Consider the following 12227-nt stretch of genomic DNA (forward strand, 5'->3'; position numbering starts at 1 on the left):
TGAGAAGTGTCTGTTCAGGTCCTTGGCCTATTTGTTTATTGGGTTATTTTTTTTTTGTTGTTGTTGTTGTTGTTTAACTTTTTGAGTTCTTTATGTATGCTAGAGCTTAGAGCTCTATCTGATGTGTGAGAGATAAAAATTTGTTCCCAGGATGTAGGCTCCCTATTCACCTCACATATTATTTCTCTTGCTGAGAAAAAAACTTTTTAGTTTGAATTCGTCCCATTTGTTGATTCTTGGTTTTAACACTTGTGCTACAGGTATCTTATTTAGGAATTTGGGGCCTGACCCCACGTGATGGAGATTAGGGCCAACTTTTTCTTATATTAGACGCAGAGTCTCTGGTTTGATTCCTAGATCCTTGATACATTTTGAGTTAACTTTTGTGCATGGTGAGAGAAAGGGATTCAATTTAATTTTGTTGCATATGGATTTCCAGTTCTCCCAGCACCATTTGTTAAAGACGCTATCCTTTCTCCATTGCATGCTTTTAGCACCTTTGTCTAACATAAGATAGTTGTAATTTTGTGGGTTGGTCTCTCTGTCCTCTATTCTGTACCATTCGTCTACCAGCCTGTTCTGGTGCCAGTACCATGCTGTTTTTGTTACTATTGCTCTGTAGTATAGTTTAAGATCTGGTATAGTGATACCACTTGTTTCACTGTTCCTGCTTAGAGTTGCTTTATCTATTCTGGGTTTTTTTATTTTTCCAGATGAATTTCATAATTGCTTTTTCTATTTATGCAAGGAATGCCATTGGGATTTTGATCAGAATCACATTGAATCTGTAAAGTGCTTTTGGTAATATGGCCATTTTCATAATATTAATTCTGCCTGTCCATGAGCAAGGTATATCTTTCCATCTTCTAAGATCTTCTTCTATTTCTCTCTTTAGGGATCTGTAGTTTTCATTGTGTATATCTTTCACCTCTTTTGTTAAGTTGATTCCCAAGTATTTTATTTTTTTAGGATATCATGAATGGGGTAGTTTTTCTCATTTCCATTTCAGAAGATTTGTCACTGATATACAGGAATGCCTTTGATTTATGGGTGTTGATTTAAATCCTGCCACTTTGCTGAATTAATTTACTAGTTCTAGAAGCTTCTTGGTAGAACCTTTTGGGTCTGCTAGGTATAGGATCATAACATCAGCAAATAGTGCTAGTTTAAGTTCTTCTTTTCCTATAGTTATACCTTTAATTTCTTTCATCTAATTGCTCTGGCTAGTGCTTCCAGAACTATGTTGAAGAGAAGTGGTGAGAGAGGGCATTCCTGTCTTGTTCCAGACTTTAGAGGGAATGCCTTCAATTTTTCTCCATTTAGAATGATGCTGGCCTGAGACTTAGCGTAGATAGCTTTTACAATGTTGAGGTAAGTTCCTGTTATCCCTAGTTTTTCTAGTGTTTTGAACATAAAGAGATGCTACATTTTGTCGAATTATTTTTCTGCATCTATCGAGATGATCATATGGTTCTTATCTTTAAGTCTATTGATGTGGTGAATTACATTTATTGATTTCCATATATTGAACCAGCCTTGCATCCCGGGGATGAATCCCACCTGATCATGGTGCACGATCTTTTTGATATGTTTTCGTATCCAATTTGCCAGAATTTTATTGAGGATTTTTGCATCTATATTCATTAGAGATATTGGTCTGAAGTTTTCTTTCTTTGAAGTGTCTTTGTCTGGTTTTGGAATCAGGATGATGTTGGCCTTGTAGAATGAATTTGGAAGTTCTCCCTCATTTTATATTTCCTGAAATAGATTGAAGAGTATTGGTATTAGTTCTTCTTTAAAGGTCTTGTAAAATTCTGCTGTATATCCATCAGGTCCTGGGCTTTTCTTGGTTGGTAATCTTTTGATGACTTCTTTAATTTTCTCACTTGATATTGGTCTGTTTAAGTTGTGTATATCCACCTGATTCAATCTGGGCAGATCATATGACTTAAGAAATTTATCAATGCCTTCCTATCTTCTATATTATTGGAGTATAAGGTTTCAAAGTAATTTCTAATTATCTTCTGTATTTCTGTAGTGTCTGTAGTGATATTGCCTTTTTCATCCCGTATGCTAGTAATTTAGGTTCTCTCTCTTCCTTAGCATGGCTAAGGGTCTGTAAATCTTATTTATTTTTTCAAAGAACCAACTTTTAGTTTTGTCATTTTTTAATTGTTTCTTTTATTTCGATTTCATTGATTTCAGCTCTGATTTTAATTATTTCTTGCCTTCTACTGCATTTGCTGCTGATTTGCTCTTCTTTTTCGAGGGCTTTGAGATGTAGTGTGAGATCATTTATTTGCTGGCTCTTTCTTTTTTTGAGGAACGAATTCCATGCAATGAATTTTCCTCTTAGTACTGCTTTCATATTGTCCCATAGATTTTTATATGTTGTATCTGTGATTTCATTTATCTCTAAGAATTTTTTCATTTCCTCCTTGATGTATTCTGTAACCCATTATTCATTCAGTAGCATATTGTTCATTCTCCATGTGATGTAGGAATTTTTCTTCCTTATTTTATTGTTGATTTCCAATTTCATTCCATTATGATCAGATAAAATACATGGTAGTATCTCTACTCCTTTATATTTGCCAAGAGTTGCCCTATGGCATAATATATGGTCTATTTTTGAGAAGGATCCATGTGTTGCTGAGAAAAAGTGTATCTGCTTGATGTTTGTTAATATATTCTATATATGTCAGTTAAGTTTAAGTTATTAACTGTGTTATTGAGATCTATAGTTTCTTTATTCAACTTTTGTTTGGAAGATCTGTCCAGTGGTGAGAGAGGTGTGTTAAAGTCACCCATGATTATTGTGTTGTGGTCTATTTGTCTCTTGAACTTGAGAAGAGTTTGTTTGATGAACATAACTGCACCATTGTTTGGGGCATATATATTCATGATTGCATGTCTTGTTGGTGTATGATTCCCTTGAGCAGTATATAGTGTCCTTCTTTATCCCTTTTGATTAACTTTGTCTTGAAGTCTATTTTATTTCATATGAGTATGGACACCCCTGATTGCTTCCGAGGTCCATGTGAGTGGTATGATTTTTCCCAACCTTTCACCTTCAGTCTGTGTATGCCTTTTTCTATTAGATGAGTCTACTGTAGGCAGCATATTGTTGGATCTCCTTTTTTTAACCCAGTCCGGTGCCCTTCAGTGATGTGGGTTGCAGCCTGGTGCTCTCTAATCTTAAAGGATATGTAAGCCTGCATCTCTATGCCGTGGTGCTCAACTCCACCGTCTGTGGTGGGTTCCCAGGCTCTATTTTGCCATTTCTTGTGCTGTGTTCAGAGCTTGGTCTGGTGATCCACAAGCAAGTCCACTGCATTCTGCACCACCCCTCATCTGCGCCAGCTGTGCCGCAAGCAAGTGGGACCACCCCTGTCTCATGTGTTATTTCAAGTGTGTTAAATTCTTTGAGTGTTTTCTATATTCTGGATAGTAATCCTCTGTCAGTTGAATAACTAGTCATGATTTTTTTTCCCATTCTGTAGGCTCTATTTGATGTAATCCTTTTACCAAATTTTGAATTTGTTTCCTGAGTATTAGAGTCCTATTTTAAGTGTTATTATTAGGCATTATAATATACATACTATTAGAGTTTATTGTGCTATATTAATACAACACATAGCATAATTTGATTGATTTCATTTCCTAGTATCTTCCTTTTCTCCTCTTTCCTCTGTCTCCTTTCTATACCCTTTTGTTCTTCCTTCTAATTTTGTGAGATTCTCCTTTCTCTTTAGTATCTGCATGTGAAATAAAACATCTGGCCCTTGAATGTTCTGAGTCTGTTTAGTTCACTTAGAAAGATATTCTCCAATTCCATTCATTTACCAGTAAATGGCATAATATCATTCTTCTTTATTCCCAAGTAGAACTCCATTGTGTGTAATACCACGTTTTCTTTATCCATTCATCTGTTGGTGGACACCTAGGCTAGTTTCATAGCTTGGCTATGCAAATTGTTGTGCTATAAACTTTGAAATGCATATTTCACTATAGTATGCTGATTTTAGTTCTTTTGTATAAATACCAAGGAGTGGGATATCTAGGTCATATGATTGCTCCATTTCTAATCTTTTGAAGAAACTATATATTGGTTTCCATAATAGTACTAATTTTCAGTCTAACAGAATGAAAGGGTGCCTTTTCCTTCATATCTTTGCTAGCATGTATTATTATTTATGTTATTGATTCTTGCCATTTTCACTGGGGTTAGGCAAAATCTTAGTGTGTTTTTGATTTGTGTTTCCCTGATTGCTAAGGATATTGAGCATTTTTTGTTTATTTGTTGGCTATTTTTATTTATTCTTTTTAGAAATGTCTGTTTAGTCATTTGCCCATTTATTTAGTGGGTTTTTAAAATTTGGGGGGTATAAAGTTTTTAAAATTCTTTATATATTCTTGTTATTAATTCTCTGTCAGAAGAGTAGCTAGCAAATATTTTTTCCCATTCTGTGTACTTTCTTTTTACATTATTGTTTCCTTTGCTGTGCAGAAAGTGTTTAATTTGATACCATCCCACTGACTGATTTTTGGTTTTATTTCTTGAGCTTTTGTAGCCTTATTAATGAAACTGGTGCTTGTGTCCATATGTTAGAGTGTTGACGCTATGCTTTCATTTAGGATTTGCAAAGTTTATGGTTTAATTCCTAGGCCTTTCACCCACTTCTTTGACTTTTGTGCAGGGTGAGAGATAGGGGTCTGGTTTTATTCTTCTACATGTGGCTGTTCAGTTTCTCCAGCACCATTTGTTTAACAGGCTGTCTTTTCTCCAATGTTTATAGCACCTTTGTCAATGTTCAGATTACTGTATCTGTACTGGTTCGTCTCTATGTCTTTCATTTCATTGATCTTAATTTCTGATTTAATGCCAATACAGTTTATTTTTTGTTACTATAGCTCTGTAGTACAATTTGAAATTAGGTATTGTGATGTCTCCAGTCTTGTTCTTATTACTTACATGTGCTTTGGTTATTCTGCAGGCTTCTGTTCTTCAATATAAGTTTTAGGATTGTTTCCCCCCCTAGTTTTGTAAAGAATGTCACTGATATCTGAATCTGTGAATAGCTCTTGGTAGTGTAGTCATTTCAACAACATTAATTCTCCCAATCCATGGGATCCCACGCTTGAGATCTTTCCATCTTCTGGTGTTTTCTTCAATTTCTTTAATTAGGGTTTTATAATTTTCACTATAGAGGTCTTTTTACCTCCTTGGTTAGACTTAGATACTTTTTTGAGGTTATTGTAAATGGAATTATTTTGCTGTTTTCTTTCTCAGCAAATTCATTATTGGTATATGGGAAAGCTATTAAGTTTTTAATGCTGATTTTGTATCTTACTACTTTGCTGAATGTGTTCATCAGTTCTAAGAGAACTTTGGTGTACTCTTTAGAAGTTTCTAGGTATAGAGTCATATTATATGAAAATCATATTATATAAAATTATACTCCATTTCTATTTGTATCTCTTTAATTTTCTTCTCTTGTCTGATTGCTCTTGCTAAATTTATCAGTAAGAGCAATAAGAGTGAATAAGAGTGGTAATAATGGACACCTTGTCTTGTTGCTGATTTTAGAGAAATTGCTTTCAGTTTTCCCCTATTCCCTATGATGTTGGCTATGAGCTTATCATATACAGCTTTTATTAAGTTTAGTTATAATTATTCTATACTTAATTTATTTACTTTATAATAGAAGTTCTTCTTTGAACTAATAAACAACTATAGTAAGGTCATAGGTTAATGGAAAATGTAACATAAAACTAAATACAAAACTAAGGAAAGCATCCCATTTCTTTTTATTTTCATGTGATGTTTGTTGGTGTTTTTTCATATATATTCTTTTTTGCATGTTGAGGGAATTTCCTCCCTATTTCTAATTTGCTGAATTTTTTAAATCATAAACGGGTATTGATTTTGTCAGGCACAACATTTTTGATGCAGCAACTGATAAAATCACATTATTTTCCCTCTTTAGCTTGTTGATGTTGTTAATTGCATTTATTTTCAAATGCTGAGTTAGCCTTATATTACTAGAATGAATATACTCTTTGAAACAGAGTATAGTTTGTGTTTTTTTGTACATTATTGGATTTGATTAGCAAATACCTTGTTAAGTATTTTTGTATCTAGTTCCATAAAAAGTATTGGTCTATAGTATTCCTTTTTTTTGAAGTGTCTACTTCTGCTTTTTGTATGAGAATAATACTGGCTTTATAAGACAAATTATGTTTCTACTAGTTCTGTTTCTGGAAGAAATTTTAGACAATTAGTATCATCTCTCCCATAAATATTTGGTAGAATTCACTACTAAAACCCAGTAAAGTTTCATTTCTTTCAGAAATGGTTAATTATTGATTTAATTTCTTTATTAGAAGTATCTACTGAAATTATCTCTTTGTACATTATATGACTTAGGATAGTTATTGTCTATCGTGAAATTTATGAGTTTAAAATTGATCACAATAATTCCTTATTATTCTTTTAACATCAGACTTTATCTCCCAAACTTTAAAGACAGGTTCTATAGTTTATAACACTAATTATCTTCTTTAATGAGAATAGGGTTACCATGCCAGAAATTACTTTCTTTTCCACACATGTTTTTGTAGAGTGATCTTATCATTCAATCAGTTCTGGTATGCTCCATAACATTTTCACTCTTTTTATTTTTTTATTTGTTTTAATTAGTTATACAGGACAGTGGAATGCATTTACACACTTTGATTTATCATAAATAAGTGGGATATATTTTCTCATTTTTCTGATTGTACATGTAATAGAATCATATCAGTCATGTAGTCATATATGTACATCAGGTAATAATGCCTGTTTTATTCTATTATCCTTCCTATCACCATGCACTCTCCCCTCCCCTTTCTTTACTCCTCTTTCCCTAATCTAAGGTAACTCTATTATTCCCTAGTGCCTCTCCCCTTATTGTGAATTAGCATTGCATATCAGAGATATGGGATTGGCTTATTTCACTTAGCATTACATTCCCAGCTCCGTCCATTTACCGGCAAATGCTATAATTTCATTCTTTTATAAAGCTGAGTAATATTCCATTTAATATATACATACCACATTTTCTGGGCTGGGGATGTGGCTCAAGTGGTAGCGTGCTTGCCTGGCATGCGCGAGGCACTGGGTTTGATCCTCAGCACCACATAAAAATAAATAAAGATATTGTGTCCACCTAAAACTGAAAAATAAATATTAAAAAAACATACTACATTTTCTTTATACATTAATCTATTGAAGGACACCTGGTTTGGTTCCATAGTTTAGCTATTGTGAATTGAGCTGCAATAAACAATGATGTCGCTGCATCATTGTTGTATGCTGATTTTAAGTTCTCTGAGTATAGATCAAGGAGTGGGATAGCTGGGACAAATGATGGTTCCATTCCGAGTTTTCTGAGGAATCTCCATACTGTCTTCCATAGTGGTTGCACCAATTTGCAGTCCCATCAGCAATGTATTAGTGTACCTTTTCCCCCACCTCCTCACCAACACTTATTATTGCCAATTTTCTTGATGATTGCCATTCTGAATGGAGTGATATGAAATCTTAGAGTAGTTTTGGTTTGCATTTCTCTAACTACTAGAGATGTTGAACATTTTTTCATATATTTGTTGATCAATGGCACTTCTTCTTCTGTGATGTGTCTGTTCAGCTCCTTAGCCCATTTACTGATTGGGTTATTTGTTTTTCTGGTGTTAAGTTTTTGAGTTCTTCATATATCCTAGAAATTAATGCTTTATCAAAGGTGCATGTGGTAAAGATTTTCTCCTAATCTGTACACTTTCTCTTCATGTTATTGCTTCTTTATTTTGCTGAGAAGAAGATTTTAGTTTGAATTTATCCTTTTTATTGATTCTTGGTTTTACTTCTTGCGCTTTAGGAGTCTTGTTATGGAAGTCAGATCCTAGGCCAACATGGTGAAGATTTGGGTCTATTTTTTTTCTTCTAGTAGGCACAGGGTCTCTATCCTAGTGCCTAAGTCTTTGAACCATTTTGGGGTGAGTTTTGTGCAGAGTGAGAGATAGAGGTTTAATATCATTTTGATACATGTGATTTTCCAGTTTTCACAGCAACATTTGTTAAATAAGCTATCTTTTTTCCAGTGAATGTTTTGGTAACCTTTGTCTAGAATGAGATACAGTTTGCTCTTTTTATCCTATAAATTTTATAGCTCTTAATAGTATATTACCTTATGCTGTTCAATGTTGATGTATTAACTGAATAGTTCCTATAGAAAGCATCCAAGTTCTATCTATATATACCTAGCAGTCTTCCTAATACAGAGTCTCTTCCCTAGGTAGACTGCCAGAGAAAGATGATGGACACCAACAGATGGTACTCCATCAAAGAATCTTGGAAACAGTGGGTATAAGAAATTACAATTGTATGCATCCCAAGGTTCCATAGATGGTCAAGCAAAAGTCAAAGTTAGGGAGAAAATTATTTTTGGCAACATGGGAATTGTCATCTCTTAAAAGTTTAAAAAATATCATTGTTAAAATTATGGAGTTAAGAGACCATCCATTGACACACTGCTTAATCCTTACATCTTATTACCTTGCACAACAATATTCAAGTTATAGGTGTTTTGGCCTTATTTAGAATTATGTTAGCCAGGTTGAGGAGTTATATATTTCCTTCTCATTATAATTGTGTGGGAATTTCATTGCTTAGGTGCTGTGTGACATATAAATACAATTTTAAAGTCATTGAGATTCTTAATTTAGAGGGACATATGAATTAGTCAAGAGCCAAAGCCATGCAGAACAAAATATGGTCTATTCTCAAATATTATTGGGAAAAACAGCCCATATCTAGATTAAATTGCCTTGATTAATAACTTCTAGTTTTCTTCAAAGGATAAACAATAAAGAAAAGTAAAGAACATGGTTACTAATCACCTTCCTATTACCTTATGGAGGGCCATCTACAGTTAGGTGGTCAAAATAAGCTATGAGTGATAAGCCATCTAATGAACAAGGGACCTTATGTACCATTGGCCTATTGATATTTCTCCCACTCTTTCTTTCTCTCCCTCCCATCTGCGTGTGTGTGTGTGTGTGTGTGTGTGTGTGTGTGTAATTTAGCCTATTCACATCATTAGTCTGGGAAAAGATTCAGTTCTATTCCTAAGAGGTCTACCTATTACCATATAACTTTCAACTACTTGATTGGATCCACTCTAGACAAATTGTAAACCCAGATGGTTTATATAAATGCTTATTTACCTAGGTCAGGTTTTATGAGGCTTTCCATTCTTCCATCTTTAACTTGAGCAGAATTGAGCAAGATCAATTGAGGTATCTATCCCCTTCTCCCTTTTAAAGAGTAACAGTACTAATACTCACCATAATCAAATAGATGGATCTTTTGTCTCTCTTTACTTGGTCAAGTTGAAACACAAGATTTACTTACTCCCTGGAATATATGCGTACATTATTCAAGATAGGACAATGACCATGAAGTTTAGGTAAATGCTTGGAAACTGCCGAATGTGTACAACACTCAGGACTAGTGAAATTGTTTGTTTAGAAAAAGAAAATGTTCTCTAGTAATTAGAAGAGAGAGAAACAAACAATGGGACAATAGGAAGTCATTCTCATATATATGATATTTACTGGCAACTTTCCTTGATGAACTTACATGGAGTTGAGGTCAAGGTATGCAACTGTGCTCTTTCCCTAGTCTTCTCAAATCCAGTGTATCCAGATCTAGATTGTTATAAGAACACTTTAAAAATAGTCCTTATTTTTAAACAGAAAAGAGATGTGTTTTAAATAAAATCCCCTCAGTTCCTCAATTTCTGTTAAAGAAGCCATAACCTTGAATGAAAGATATTTAAGCATAAACTGGCTTTAAGTAACTTGGATATTCAGTTATCTTCCCACTTCTTGTACATTACAAAAGAAAGAGGAGTCCTCCAAATATGTAGGTTGATATGTGTACATATAGTTATACAATTAAATGGAAAGGAAATGTCAAAATGTGGACAAATATTATTTCTGGTGAAAAACTAAAGGAGAAAAACTAAAAGGATCATTATATTTGTTTCTCCAGCTCTAAAGTATTGGAATCTGTAACAATTAAATTGAATAATTTTTAAATGAAAATAAAAAGTAGGCTTTCATTATTGATTTGATATGTGGAGTAGATTAGTAACACATTTTTTTATTTAATATGCTAAACCTAGAACTTCCATCAAGTTAGGACAAAAAAATCTGGGGACCTTCACATTTCCCTGTTCTCCACTGAATCTCCATAGCAGTTCAATGCAGGCTATGCAATTGAAAGTCATCTGAGAAGAGAATGGCAGCCCAACTCCAAAATAAGTAATGTTTTTATTTTATTTTTTAAAATTAAAGAAATAAAAGTTTTAAAATTGTGCTCAATCCTCATCATCAGAAGATGTATTTTAATATTCACCAAGTCTTTCTATCTTTGACCTGAACATCAGACACACCATGAAGTGACACTCTCAGTTCAAAAAAACTAAGAAACTGTGAGGTCTCAAAGGAACAGAACATAGGTAAATTGAAAATTCCCTACCCCAGAGGCTACTTTCTGTAATAAATACATGCCTTGACGTCTCCCACGAACACTGGCCACAGCAGAAGATAGATTGTTTTGCTACAATATCGTTGTAGCAAAATAGAATACAGGCAATGCATTATTCATGAGAAAATCTTGTTAGATTCATTGTTTCTCTGGTAAGATGCAGTCTATACAGTTCTCAACTTATTCTTCAATTCCTTTCCTCTAGCACAATTTCCCAGTGTTTTTAGGTCATTTTACCACATACTAATTGAGGTGGTTTGGAAGTGCTACAGAGCTTTCAGAAATATCAAGGGTTCTTTTCCAGTGAGATCTTGGGAGTTTTGAATTCCCTAAAGCAACAAAGTGAATGCTTTCTTTAAGGTCTTATGGCTTCTTAGATGTCTTGGCTGACTAAAAGTTGTTCTCATAGACTGAGAACCATCAGGGTCCACAATCTTCCTGGATTGTGGGACATTTCCAGGCATGGATAAGCGACTGTAATTAACAGAAATTTCCCTATGGGGAAAATATTGTTTATAATTTAGATCAGGAAAATGCCTTGCAGTATATGGAGAGTAATCTCTCAAAAACTGTGACAGTGAGTGTTTACTTGGAAATGGAATTATGCTTTTAGTACTAACTGAAGGAGATGAAAGAGTATAATTCCACAGAAATGCTAGAGTCAGGAAACATGGGGTCTGTAACTTGTCTGACTCTTCAGCTCTCAGACTTCTGACAGGCTACCCCGAGTCCAACCCAGAATAAGACCCACTTCATGGAGTTATTGTGAAGATTAAGTTAGACAAGAGGATGAAAGTTTCTGGCATATGGAAGGTGTCCAGAGAGGCAGATGGGAGACGTGGAGTTAGTTTTCACATAACTCTGAAACGAGCACCTATAAAAAGAAAAATGGAATTGGTCTCATTTTCTTTTCTTTGTTTTCATTTTCCTAAATTTCATTGTCTTTGGTGAGTTCTGCTTTATCCTTTTGGCTTTATAAATGTTTTTTGGAATCTGAAGATTTACTTCAACCACCTGGGAATGCTCACGAGCTAAGTTGTAAGGGTATTAGTAATATTGCTACTAATATGAATTATTAGTATTAATACTTTGTCTTTTGTAATTAAGCTAATACTAAAAAATGTTAAAGGAAAGTGAAAAAGCAGAGATAGGATTGTACTTTTTTGGTATAACTTACAGCATTTGGATATAACTTACAGTCTATTTCTTTTTCATGTGAAGTTTCTTAAAAAGTTTAATACACTAAGAAAATGTTTGATAATTTCTTGTTGACTTGACTAGAAAATATGGAAGCCCTTTCCACATCTGGTACTTTATAATTCTGTCCTCTTTGTTATCCCTGGTATCTGACAACAATGCTTAAATCAAACAACATCAACAACTTCAATTATACATAACAGTGAGGATAAGCACCAACTGTCTGGGCAGAAACCTAGAGCAATTAGTGCCAAAAGCAATAATCACAGAACCATGACAGATGTGTAGAATATTTTTACATAACTATATGGCCAATTTCAGTTTTTCTTAGGTCATTTTTCATATGACAAGTATTCTTAGGTAGAATTTTATTATTTTTTCATGATTCATAGAAATCATATTCCTTCTCAACCAAATTAAATACTCTAAAACATAT

Source organism: Marmota marmota, unplaced genomic scaffold (assembly GCF_001458135.2).
Source record: "Marmota marmota marmota unplaced genomic scaffold, marMar, whole genome shotgun sequence".
Lineage (NCBI taxonomy): Eukaryota > Metazoa > Chordata > Mammalia > Rodentia > Sciuridae > Marmota > Marmota marmota.